The sequence below is a fragment of the Sminthopsis crassicaudata genome, chromosome 2, assembly GCF_048593235.1.
Source record: "Sminthopsis crassicaudata isolate SCR6 chromosome 2, ASM4859323v1, whole genome shotgun sequence".
Taxonomy (NCBI): Eukaryota; Metazoa; Chordata; class Mammalia; order Dasyuromorphia; family Dasyuridae; genus Sminthopsis; species Sminthopsis crassicaudata.
Window position 1 is genome coordinate 50,996,249 of NC_133618.1, and position 13,493 is coordinate 51,009,741.

The 13,493-nt window shown below is 38.6% G+C and overlaps 1 protein-coding gene across 2 annotated transcripts in view; it reads right to left on the reverse strand.

Moving 5' to 3' along the window:
• Positions 1 to 13,493, reverse strand: part of ZNF469 (zinc finger protein 469) — a 687,769-nt gene that overhangs the window by 398,840 nt on the left and 275,436 nt on the right. For both annotated transcript variants that reach the window (XM_074286232.1, XM_074286231.1), the window contains exon 3: positions 8,211 to 8,341. The gene's annotated coding sequence lies outside the window, so the exon portion shown is untranslated. The remainder of the gene's footprint in view (positions 1 to 8,210; positions 8,342 to 13,493) is intronic.

A 13,493-nucleotide genomic window follows, 5' to 3' on the forward strand; every position in this document is an offset into this window, starting at 1 on the left:
AACTGGGGACCAGAAAACTGGGGCTTTTCTAGTGGGGGGTATAAATCTATCTGTCACAGCAACTTTTGAATACCATCCCCTAAGTTATATAAGAAATATTCTTAGCCATATGTCATGGTCATTGATTCCTTTGGTAGTTTGGTTAAAGCTGATGGCCCTTTTCTCAAAGGAAGGTTTTTAATTGTATAAAATAAAATTATAAACAAATTATGTTTAATTATAGTTGTTGAAGTTTTTTTTTAAATGCAAAACTTTAATTCAGAGGAGACCCTTGAAATTTAAAAGACTCTGAAGGAGCATCTGTCTCCTAGGTTGAGATGTGGCTTGAAAGGTTTGTGCTCTAGGACCAGAAGATCATCATATACTTCAATAACAATACTGTATGATGATCAATTCTGATGGATGTGGCCCTCTCCAACAATGAGATGAACCAAGTCAGTTCCAATAGAGCGGTAATGAACTGAACCAGCTACAACCAGCGAAAGAACTCTGGGAGATGACTATGAACCACTACATGGAATTCCCAATCCCTCTATTTTTGTCCGCCTGCATTTCTGATTTCCTTCACAGCTAATTATACACTATTCAAAGTCCGATTCTTTTTGTGCAGCAAATAACTGTATGGACATGTATATATGTATATATGTATGTGTGTGTATATATATGCATATATATATATATTGTATTTAACTTATACTTTAACATATTTAACATGTATTGGTCAACCTGCCATCTGGGGGAGGGGGTGGAGGGAAAGGGGGGAAAAGTTGGAACAAAAGGTTTTGCAATTGTCAATGCTGAAAATTACATATATATCTTGTAAATATAAAGCTATAATAATAATAAAAATATATAAAAAAGAGAAAGGTTTGAGCTCTGAATGCAGCATGAAGGACTCTCCCAGATAAAAGAGTTTTTCCTAAGTTGGTTGGTAGAAACTAACTTTGTTTCAGAGGTCTCCACTGGGACTGGATAGTGGGTCTTCTATAATCAGCTAAGGAGCAGTAGGAATACCTAGATATAAAAAACAGAATGATGCCTTTCAGAGGACACCAGACATATGGCCTCATGCCCAGAAGGGAGCTAGGGGCTCTGCTGAACTCAAATCTGCCTTCTTGAGCCACAGCTGGAAGCAAAGATAGGTGGCATCCTGCCAGCCATGCCAGGTGCTTAATATAGCAAACCAGAACAAAAAGTTGGCACTTAGTGCTTAAAACATTTATATGGTATGGTTCTTGATACTTTTATAAAAGGCAATAAACTGGGCTTAGCAGCAGCACCACCCTTGCAATTACTAGTACAGTGATGATGGAACAATAAAAAACATTAACCACATTAGCCCTGAAGTACATATGGCTGAACTCAGGAAGAGATGCATCCAAAGCTTGCCTCAGAGACTGGCTATGTTATCCTGGGCAAGTCACACTCTCTCTGTTTTTCATTTACTTCATCTATAAAATGGGGGTGATAATAGCATTTATTTAATAAGATTTTCAAAAGGAAAAAATGAGTTAATGTATATTAAACTCTTAATAAACTCTAAATCCTATATAAAGATTAGCTATTATTATTATTATCATTATTATTATAAAGTTTTTTATGAAAAATCAGAACCTAGTGCACATAAGGAAAGTTTGAGGGAAAATCCATCTACTGACCCTTCATGCCATAACTTCTCTGTGAATATCTTGTCGTAAAACTTAGGGAGTCAAGTAATTAATTAGATTAGATTATATGTTATATATAATATATGTCTCATATATATATATGTAAACTTTCCCTGTTAGAATGTAAGCTTCTTGAGAGCAAGAATTGTCTCTATTTTGCTTATGTATCCCAATACTTAGCATAATTATTGGCACATGAGAAGCAGTTGAAATTTTTTTTTATTCATTCATTTATGACTGTCATATTTTATATGGATTATGAGAGTAGGTAAATAAATCAGCAGCTAGTAGTATTCTCTTGGCTATTTTTTGGATATTAATAAAGTCTGAGGTTTCTGCCCCCCCTCCACATACGTTTGGTATTTTTACCTCCCTCAGATGCCATGTACAATCTGTTTTCACTGACCTCCTGATAATAAACATTAAGACATAAAACTTAAGTGTATGCTTTATATGTATATATAATTCATACACACAGATATAAAGATATAGATAGATATAGATATAGATATTGATATATATCTTCATGATTGTGATGGAAGAGATTGAATATAGAGTTTTGGTCAAGGAGAGATTTCATTTGGATCATTTGATCCCATCCTCCAGATGTTGCTGTTTTGGGGACAAGTCCCAGAATATCATAGAGCCTCCTGGAAGAAATCTGTGATCGTTCTAAGTGATCTTATCCATTTACAAAGGAAAGACCAAGCAGATGAAGAACTGCCTAGATAGCAATGGACACCCCACAGAATCATGATAGATAATAAATAGATAACAAGGTGGTAAGAATTGGGTTGGACTGAATTTGAGAAATGGCAAAGCTCTTTTACTGTCTTAGGGCCCATCTTTTCATCACTAACATGCACATGGTCAACCTTAAAAATTTTTCAGTATCACATTGAATGAAATGGAAAGACACTGGGAGGATCTGAGAAGATTGAACCATTTAACTCACCAGTGACTACAAAGATAAGTAACAGTAAAAGAAGTCATGAAGAAATTCTATTATAGAATAAAGGCTGATTAAATGGCAAGAATGAGAGATGACAGGTGAACAGCTGGAGTACTCCATTGTAACCTTGCAAATTGTAGACCTCTAACATCATAGATTTCTTCCTCTTCCTTTCCCCCTACCCTGGAAAGAAATCACACAAAGGTATAGACAAGAATTACACAGGAGGGGCAGGGATCTGGATCCATTAGTGCATTGAAATGATCATCCAGACTGACTTGGGACACTCTTCTTAGAAGAGATAGGGTTTGACCTGGAGCTTGAAGGATGGTAACTTATTGAGGGTAAAGGATGTCCCTTCAATGTTCTGAAAGGAACAGCTGTGCTGTGCTCATCCTGGATGCTAGGGTCTGTTACAACTGGTGTTGATACTGACTATTCAGCACTGGTATCAGTGTCTGAGAACCCCCGAATTGTGTGGGAGAAACCGGCCCACGTGGGTTCTCCTCACAAAAGATCCATGCCCCCCAGCCTGGCCCAACAGCATCAATTTCTAGTCCTGACTTGTGCCCCCTTGTGGACAATTCCTGACTCCAAGGGATGGGAGGAGTGCTCAATGGGCTCTCTTTAGCCGCTCAAAAAGTAGCCCTCAAGATGATAGCAATGATGATGATTTAGGTCAGATTATAGTGACAAAGCACTTGAGATACATTTTATCATTTGATCCTTATTAACAGCCTGGTGTGTTGGGGCGGAGTGGCAGGCTTTTGAGCATATAAACTCTTAGAAGATCGAAGTCATGTGCTTGAACCAGGGACAAATTTATTGGCATCCATGCCCGGTCAAGAAGGGAGCAGTGAGACTTTGTTCAGAATAAAGATTTATTTGTTCCTTTGTTGTATTGTCTAGCAACAGCTGGTTTCCACATTTGCCAGGTCCATGGCTGTGTTCTGTATGTTACCAGTTTTCATGAAGCTCATATGAGATAATGTATGTAAAACACTTAAGTCAATTTAAAGTACCTATATAAATGTCAGTTATTGTTGTTATTAGACTGTTATACATTTAAATAAGGAAGAAAATGGACCCTTGATTTCATTGATATGGGGAAGACTTTAGTAAGGGAACCAACTTGACCAATGTTAGTTGATCCTTCTCTGCCACTTAGGAAGGTGCCTGAATCATTTTAAGTTAGATGACTTCCTGGCATTCTACAGATTTAGATATCCTAAGGAGAACTTGAATCCATATCCTCTTGAATTTTCTATTCACTATACCACACTACTTCTCAGTCTTCCTTCCTTCCTTCTTTCCTTCCTTCCTTCCTTCCTTCCTTCCTTCCTTCCTTCCTTCCTTCCTTCCTTCCTTCCTTCCTTCCTTCCTTCTTTCCTTCCTTTCTTCCTTCTTTCCTTCCTACCTTCCTTCTTTCCTTCCCTCCTTCCTTCCCTCCCTCCCTCTCTCTTCCTTCCTTCCTTCCTTCTTTCCTTCCTTTCTTCCTTCTTTCCTTCCTACCTTCCTTCTTTCCTTCCTTCCTTCCTTCCCTCCCTCCCTCTCTCTTCCTTCCTTCCTTCCCTCTTTCCTTCCTTCCTTCCTTTTCTTTTCTTTTTCTCTCTTTCCCTCTCTCCATTCCTCTCTCTTTTCATCCTTCCTCCCCCTTTCTTCTTTCTTTCTCCCTTTCTTTCACCCTTTCTTTCTTTTTGACTTTTTCTGCCTATATATCTATTTACCTACCTATTCATCCATCCATTTATTCACCTATCTAGCTAGTTATTCATCTATATATCTATCTTTTTAGATACATGTGTATGTTTGTTTTTAGATGTGTGCATGCATGTATGTATAGAGAGGATAGGTATATATTATTTATCTATAACACATATAAACAGATAAAATTTTATATTTTATTACATTTTATCTTAATATTAACCTCAGTATCATACATTATATTATATGATATCAATAATTATAATATATATGATTATTATATTTATATGTAGATTTAGATATAATCATATATTTATAGAGGTACATATGATATTCACAACCTTAAGACTTACTGATTCATATATATATGTCCATCTGACTACCCATGACAAAGTGAAAGAAAGTTCTAATTCTTTTTAATGGCCTGGAATCACTGCACGAGATAGACCCAGAGCTAATATAAAAGCATGATAACAACCTACTTCTGGGAATGACTCACCCTTAGGGGCATACCATTTCAACAAATGTCTGGAACAAGTTAAGGCTACCTTTATCAACACTTCTTACTGGAAGACTACTGCAGGATGGGCACTGAAGAGTCATTGGGCATCTTAGTTCTCATCTTTGAATCCTAAGGCACAGAGTCTTCTCCATTGGGCAACCTTGCTGCATATGCTCCATGTTAGGCATTCTGGGGCTCAGATAATGGGAATCAAATACCTCTGTATTTTCCTACTGCCAAATAGTTTCTTTCCCTAAACCTTGAAAGAACCTGGGTTGATTGATTAGTATAAATATTATCAAACCCATCCTACAGATGAAGAAACAAAACTTAGAGAGCCAGAAAGACTGCAGAATCATAAGCTTGCAGTTATTTGAACCAGAATTTGATTCTCAATGTACAGCTTTTACCATTATGCCAAGATCACCATTTTGACATGATGTTTTGATGTGCATTTTCACGAATACACTAAACCATCCATATTACCACCCTCCTTTACTCTCTCTGTCTTTCTGTCTTTCTCTGTCTCTGTCTCTCTCCTTCCCTCCTTCTCTCTCTCTCCTTCCCTCTCTCTCTTTCTCTCCCTCCATCTCTTTCTCTTTCTCTCTCTCTTTTTCTCTCTCTCTCTTTCTCTCTGACCCTCCCTCTTCCTCCCTCCCTCCTTCCCTTTCTTTCTCCTTCTTTTTCTCTGCAAGAGCACACTCTGGGGGTTGTCTTAGGGGTAGATTTGTTACGTATTTTATAACTTCTTTTGACATGTGTGGGAAGGTGCTATGTCAGAACACCGAGCAGCCCAATTTACACAAAATAATTAAAATACAGATGAATGGGGCACAATCAATCTTTGGATGACCCAGGTCGCAGCGGCACCAAATCATCCCCATGACAGCCACCATTTAACATTTCATGGGCAGATCGATCTTCTAGGAGGCCACTGTCCCCTTCCTGCTTTATTTAAATTATGGGACCCATGATAAGTTATTTCAGAACGCACATGCCCTGAGGGGCCCCTCTGCTTCCATATGCCCCAATCAATTTTAACGATGGCAATTGTCGAATGTGGCAGCAGCATCCTTAAGAAACAAGGGGGACACTAACACCCCATCTGGAGGCAGGATCCATTTCTGACAGAAAAGACAGAGCCTTTGTCACCTTTAAAGAAAATACCCAAAGTGTTCTGGCAAGCTAGGGATATACTCACTGGGTTTTATAGCAAGACAGGGTAACCTTGAGGCAGAGGAACTAGCTACCTTGGCAGGGAATAATATACTCCCAGAATATTATTTTCTGAACACAGAGATCATAAATCATAGCTCCAACTACCATAACATTTTAAAGCTTACAATGTGTTTTTCTGGTGAGAATCTTATGAAGCAGGGAATGCAAATATCCCCATTTTACAGATGAGGAAACTGAGGCTCAGTCATGCAAAGCCACTTTTCTAACTAATAAATGTCAGAATGAGGATTTGATCTCAAGTCTTCAGACTTTCTACTACCTGACTACTTTGGTAGGGTCCAGATTTTTTGGTTGGTGTTTTAGCAATTTTTATTAGCTATATTGAGTCTGGACATTGCTACTATCAAAGCAGAGAAGAAATATCAGATTGAGGATGAGGAGAGTAGGGTACAGAAGTGAGGAACAGAGGGGAAGTTTTAGATTTAGAAGCTAAGAGCCTGAGTTGAAATTAACCTGTATGAGATTGGGAAAATTACTTAATCTCTTTGGGTCCCAGGTTCCTTCTCTGTAAAATGAGTGCATTGGATTAGAATCTGGGTTATCTCCAAGCTAAATCTTTGATCCTATGATCTCACAGGCTGAATTGTCTTGGATAATTGACTTCACTTCTCAAACCTCTGTATCATTATCTTTAAGAGAGGGAATGGAATCAAGTTCAGTCTTCCAGGTGTAACATTCTAGCAGCATGATTGCACAGCATACAGGCATAATGATTTTTATTTATGGCCTGGACCTAGGACTTCTTTGGAATTAATAACTCTACTAATGAAGACCAGCAGTCTTTCATCAGCATTATGTTATAAAAGTGTTTGGGGGAACTGAGATATTCATTGACTTTTCTAGGGTCACCATAGTCAGTAGGTATCAAAGACAGGATTTGAATCTGTGTCTTCCCGAATCTGAGAGTTCCCCTTTCTGTATATGCAAATTTCTAAAGGCCAAATTGTGAGAGAGAAAACATACTCAATCACATTGCTCTCAGCAATAGAAAAAAGTTTCTTTGTACTATTTGTAAATACAATTTTAAAAAACATTGCTCATCTTTTTCTCATTCTTTTAAACTTTCTATTCTGTGTATATTTTATAATGTTTATATTAGTAAAACAGTATACATATATAGAATTATATATATATATATATGTAAATTTATAAATAAATCATTAATTGGGGAGACTCTGAGTTCAAAAATGATTTACTTTTGGAGATTACTAGACCATTCATAAAGATCACCCCATTTGCTTAGAAAGAAATAGAAGTTTTGTTGATATGTACTATCTTAAGAGTTTTTTTTCCCCCTAGAGCCTTGGATCTTATTTCTCTAAACTACAAACATACTGGAAGAACAATTCGGTAGCATCCTGGCTCCTTGCTCTATTGCTTCTATAAAGGCCCTCAGAAGAGGCATTCCCTTCATTCAGGAAGAAGTCTTGAATGTCTGGACCTAAGTGCTGAAGCATGAAGTCACCTCATAGGCTGAAATATACTTTCAACATAACTCTCTAGGAATAGAAGCTCATTTACAGAATCTCAGAATTTTAAAGTTAGGAGAAACATCAGAAACCAGTCAAAATAACCCATTTCTTTAAAAAAAAAGTCCTACTACAACCAGGTTCTGCTCAAAGACTTCCAATAAAGAGGATCCCACTAACTTTCAAGGCAGCACACCCCATTTTTGGACAGTTCTAATTGGTAGGAAGTCTTTGCCAGCAGATAGTTTTCTTTCATTTTTTATCCATTACTCCCAGTTCTAAGTTCTAAGATCAAAACAATGAATTGAATCCCTCCTGTAAGAATTACCCCTAGAATGAAAACTTTGAAATACTTGAACCAAATTACAACAAATATTCTCTAATTCCATTTCTTAAGTAATCAGGACAAAGAGCTAATCAGCATGTTGACCACCTTGTTCTCGACAACAACCCCTGATGTGCTCCTGGATTTTCCTTATTCTTGCACTTGTCCATATACATGGGTCACAGTGCTCAAGGGACCCTTTCCAAGCATGAGGTCCTCACTCATATAGATCATTGTAGCTCAAAGCAGAAGGTTTCATGATACAACAGTAAATCAAAGACCAACAAGGAATTCCTCAGTAAAGGACACCCAAAAATGCTTCTTCCCAAGAAAAAAGACAACCAGTGCTTACTTTTGTAGTCAATAGCTGCTGGCCTGTGCTGATGCACAGAGCAAAAGGCCAGGTTCCAATCTGAGACCATTCTCACATGTACACCATCCCTTCCACCTTGGCTCAGAGTGCAGGAGCTGTATTTTATCAACCTAAAACATAAAGACAAAAATTTATTCAGGTTTGCTGGTCATATTCATGAGACATTCATGAGATGTCTGAAGCACCCTGAGCTAGTGGTATAGTAGAAAGTAATTCAGAGTCAAAGGACCTGGGTTCAAATTTTGGTACCATTGTTGATTGACTATGTGACTTTGGATAAGTCACTTATTGGAAGCTTTCTCTTTCTCTCTGCTCAGCATGAGCTGCCCAGTCCAGTCTCGTATCATTTGTTCACCTATTTCTCACCCCTTCATTTAAATCTTCAAGTCAATTTAGATTACATCAGAATAAAAAAATTTAAGTGTCTACCTTAGGCTCACAAAATTAATAGCTTCTAGGGTACTATGTCCTCTGGGAACATCTATTCAAGCATGTTCAATCAATCAGCAAACATTTATTGAGCACCTGCTGTGTTCCAGGTCTACTGGAAAAGAAAATAACAAACTATTCCAGTATTTTTGACAAGGAAATCCCATGGACAGTATTGGTATGATTCACACGGTCACAAAGAGTCAAACACATTAAATGATTGAACAACAACAAAATGTGCACTGTGCTAAGCCCCGGGAAAAAAGGGGCAAAAGTCAGTCCCTGTCCTCAAGAAGCTTACAGCCTAAAGAGAATAACAACAATTAGCAAAGAAATATGTACAAACAAACTATATACAAGATATATAGGAAGCAAGTAACAAAGGGGCATTGGAATTGAAAATTCTCTGTTTAGAAACTGAGAAAGCTCTATCCACTACACCATCTAGCTGTCCCTAGATTTTTCTTTAAAATAGTTCTTTGGAACCTGGAGACACACATACAGAGTCACAGAAATAGAGACAGATAGAGATAAAGGTAAGAGATAGAGAAAGAAGGGAAAGGAAGGGAAGGAGAGAAGAGGGAGAGAGGAAGGGAGAGGAGAGAAAGGGAGGGGAGGGGAGGGAGAAGGGAGAAGAAGAAAGGGAGAGGGGAAAGGGAGGGAGAGGAGAAGGGGAGGGAAAGGAGAAGGGAAGGGAGGGGAGGGGAGTGTGTTTCCTAATTATAGGAAGATATTCTTTTTTTTTAAATAAAGTTTTTTTTTTAATTTTCAAAGCATATGCATGGATAATTTGACAACATTGACTCTTGCATAACCTTGTTTCAGATTTTCTCCTCCTTTCCCCCACCTCCTTCCCTAGATAGCAAGCAATTCAATGTATGTTATACATGTTAAATATATGTTAAATTCAACATGTATAAACATATTTATACAATTCTCTTGCTGCACAAGATAAATCAGATCAAGGAAAGAAAGTAAACAAGTAAGAAAATAAAATTCAAGTGAACAACAACAGAAAGAGTGAGAATGTTTTGTTGTGATTCATACTCAATTCCCACAGTCCTCTCTCTGGGTGTAGATGGCTCTCTTCATCACTGAACAATTAGAACTGATCTGAATCGTCTCATTGTTGAGAAGAGCCATGTCCATCAGAATTGATCCTCATATAGTATTGCTGGTGCTGCTCATTTCACTCAGCATCAATTCATGTAAGTCTCTCCAGGCATCTCTGTCATTTCTTACAGAACAATAATATTCCATAATATGTATATATATATACATATATATATACATATACCACAATTTATTCAGCCAATCTCCAACTGATGAGCATCCACTCAGTTTCCAGTTTCTGGTCACTACAAAGAGGGCTGCCACAAACATTTTGGCACATACAGGTCCCTTTCCCTCCTTTGGGATACAGGCCCAATAGTGACACTGCTGGATCAAAGGGTATGCACAGTTTGATAACTTTTTGAACATAGTTATAGGAAGATATTCTTAAATGATACTAGAATGTGCCAATAGCTCAGAGTTATTATATGTAATGCTTCATCATTTGTCTTCCTCATTAGACTGTGAGCTCCTGGAGCCGGAGACTGTTTCTTGCCTCTTTTTGTAATCCTAGAACTTAGCACAGTTTGTGGCACATAGAAAATGCTTAAAAATACTTTCCTCATGATGATATTGTAAAATAGGCAGTACAAATATTCAATCAACAGGCATTAAGTGCTTGCTATGTGCTGGGCACTGTGTTAAGACATAGGGATACAAAATTCAGAAGATACTTCTTTGCCTTCAAGAGCTTATAATCTATCTGAGGAAAAATTGTATACATGTAAGTGGAGATACAATATATACTAAGCAAACACAAAGTATGAGAGTAAATATAAGGTACTTTATGGTGGATAGGAATAGGGGGCTAGCAGATGCTGGGGAGATGGATGGAAGGAGATGAAAAAGGCCTCTTGGACTGAGCTGAGTCTTTGAAGGAAGTAAGGGATGGTATTCACTTCCAGGGAGATGAAATGATTTCAAAGTCTGATTCAGGATGGCCATTCTTTTATTTACAGAATCAAAAGATTTGAGAGAAATGGAATATAGTGAGGTGTTCTTAAAGATAGAAAGATCTGAGTTCAAATGCCCTCTGATATATCCTGGTAGGATGGCCCTGAGTAAATTATTTAATTAACCCGTCTGTGTGCTAGGTGGTTCTCTAAACCTACTCAGTGCAGAGAAATTGCTAACCTGAGTTGGTGAGGGGAATTTCTACCTGTGAGTGCCTATACCAATAAAATCACAAGTCGGGTCCAATTTAGATCTAGAAAGGGCCTCAGAGCTCTCATGTCCAACATGTGCACATGCTTAAGTGAGAGAAATAAAGATAGGGAAGGACAGAGGCAGACTGAAAGGGACAGCGATATTAATAATAATGATTAATTATAATGATGACTATGTATCAATATATTATATAATTATTATAATAATTATTAATAAACAAAATACTAAAATTCTATTAATTTTAAAATTTCCAAGCACTTTACAAATTCTTCCATTCTAAAGATGAGAAAACTGCGGCAGACCAAAGTTGGGAAGCCCAGAGTCTCATAGTTAATAACAATCTGAGGAAGGATTTGAACTCAGGCCTTCCTGACCAAGTCCAGGCCCTCATCCAGTCTATCACACTGCCTCCAAGTCTTTCCTCCTTACTCCTCGATTATTCATACCGAGACTCAGAGAGGCATAACAATTGGCTCAGTCACACAGCACTCAAGAAATGCCCTTGCTTTCTGGGAAGACCGTAAAGCCGCGACTGATGGGCCCACTAAAGCAGAGACTTTCCTTTCTCTTTCTATAGGTAATGATCCAGATAAAGAAACGAAGAACTCCGAGGGAAGAGCACAGACTATTTTCCTTCCTCACTTGGCCGGCCTGCGCGGGCAGTTGGAATCTGGGCTCAGTCTGAAAAACATCAGGCCATGATAAGTGGCTCTTTTTCATTTGCTGCAGGCAGATGGAATAACCTGCTGTGTCTGGAGCCGCTCAAGCGTTCCTGGGGTGTGCCATGGGAGGGGGGGGGGAGCACGCGTGATAGAGACGGCCTGCCCTCGGCGTAGCGGGACGCGCCGGAGACACCGGCCCCTCTCCCGGCCCGTCTCCCTCCCCAGCATCAGATGGTAATCTAAACTGGCCATTGCTACAGACATCATTAAGCCTTCAGTGCACACTTCCCCCCGGCGCCTGGCTGGGGGTGGGGGCAAGGGGGGGGGCGGTCGGCACTGACAGACTGCACATGGGATGGGGAGTGAGGCCGGGGGAGCCCGATGAACTCTCCAATGGGTGTCTCTTGTTCTCGGCTGTAAGACCTCGGAGGCGGGAGATCGGGGTTTAAGCCCCGGCTCCTCGCTCTGAGCTCGGGCAGGCAATTTCATCTATCCTTGCCTCAGTTTCCCTCATTTCATTGGATCAGAGAGTTAGAGTTGGAAAGAACATTGGAAGCTTGGGTCCAACATCTGGGGAAACTAAGTAGTAATTATATATAATGAAGCTTGCTGCTCCTGACTCGAGGCCCAATGCCCCATTTTCTATCCGATTTGCCTTAATCACTGAAGGGGATGACCTCATGAACTGTTGAAGATCTTAACTTAAAAAGACCAAGGTCTCCCCCTCCCTGCGGGGCCATCTCCAGTCGTCTTGATTCATTTGTTGCCACTGGACCCAGATGGCTCCGGAGGAGAAAGGGAGGCAGGTGACCTTGCCCAGCCCTCCCTCATTTAAAGCCAATTCACTTGCAAGTCATGGCATCTCCTCCCTAATGTCATGGCTCTTTTAGAGAAGGAAGGACAAACAAAGATGAACAATTCTGAATACAATGTCTTATTATTTAAATGGAAAGATATTACATATTTTTGAATCCCTACTTATGTTCGACTGGGAGGGGGGAGGGAAAGAAGGGAGAGAGACAGACAATGAGAGAACAACAAAAATAATAGAATATAAATATATATGTAGTTATAATGTATATTATAATATATACATATATTCCATATAAATATGGAATATAAAATTCATCATTCCTACCTACCTCACAAGGTTGCTCTAAGTTAATAAGAATTTACTGATGCATATTACTTTGTAACCTGCTTTTTTTCAACAAGTCTTTATTTTAATTGGTATTGATACCTTTTGTTTTGACATTGCTTCATACTGAAATATATTCCTTCATGCCCTTTAGTTAGTGAGTCACCCCTTGTAACAACAACAACAAAAAAGAAATATAAGTGGGGTGAGGTGGGGAAGCAGGAAAACTACTCAATATATCAATGACTTCTGGTAGTGTATCCAATATTCTGTATTGGATTATCCCCACCTGGGCGAAAAAACAAAAAACAAACAAACAAACAAAAAAACTAGAGAAGGTTTTTCTCATATTTTTATGGATAGGAATTTATTAACCACCTATTATATACAACAAAGTGCACCGATCAGTATGAATACAAAGATAAAATGAAAGTCCTTGTCTTTAGGAAGCTTTTTTTTTCTGCTAGGAAAATAAACATGTAAATATATGTGTAATTATCTGAAAAGGAAATATTGTTTTCCCCACTATAGATGAGGAAACCAAAACCATGCAGGAAAAGGTAAAAACAGTAATTATGTTACACTAATGAGGTGTGAGAACAAGAACTGACACAGAGGAATTAGATGGAGGAGGAGGGATGGTAGTTCTGGAATCCTACTCACCTTGGAAATGGGTCAAAAAAAGGAACAATACATACATACACACATGTATATTTGAACAGACGCGTATAGCACCAACAAAAATCTATAAAG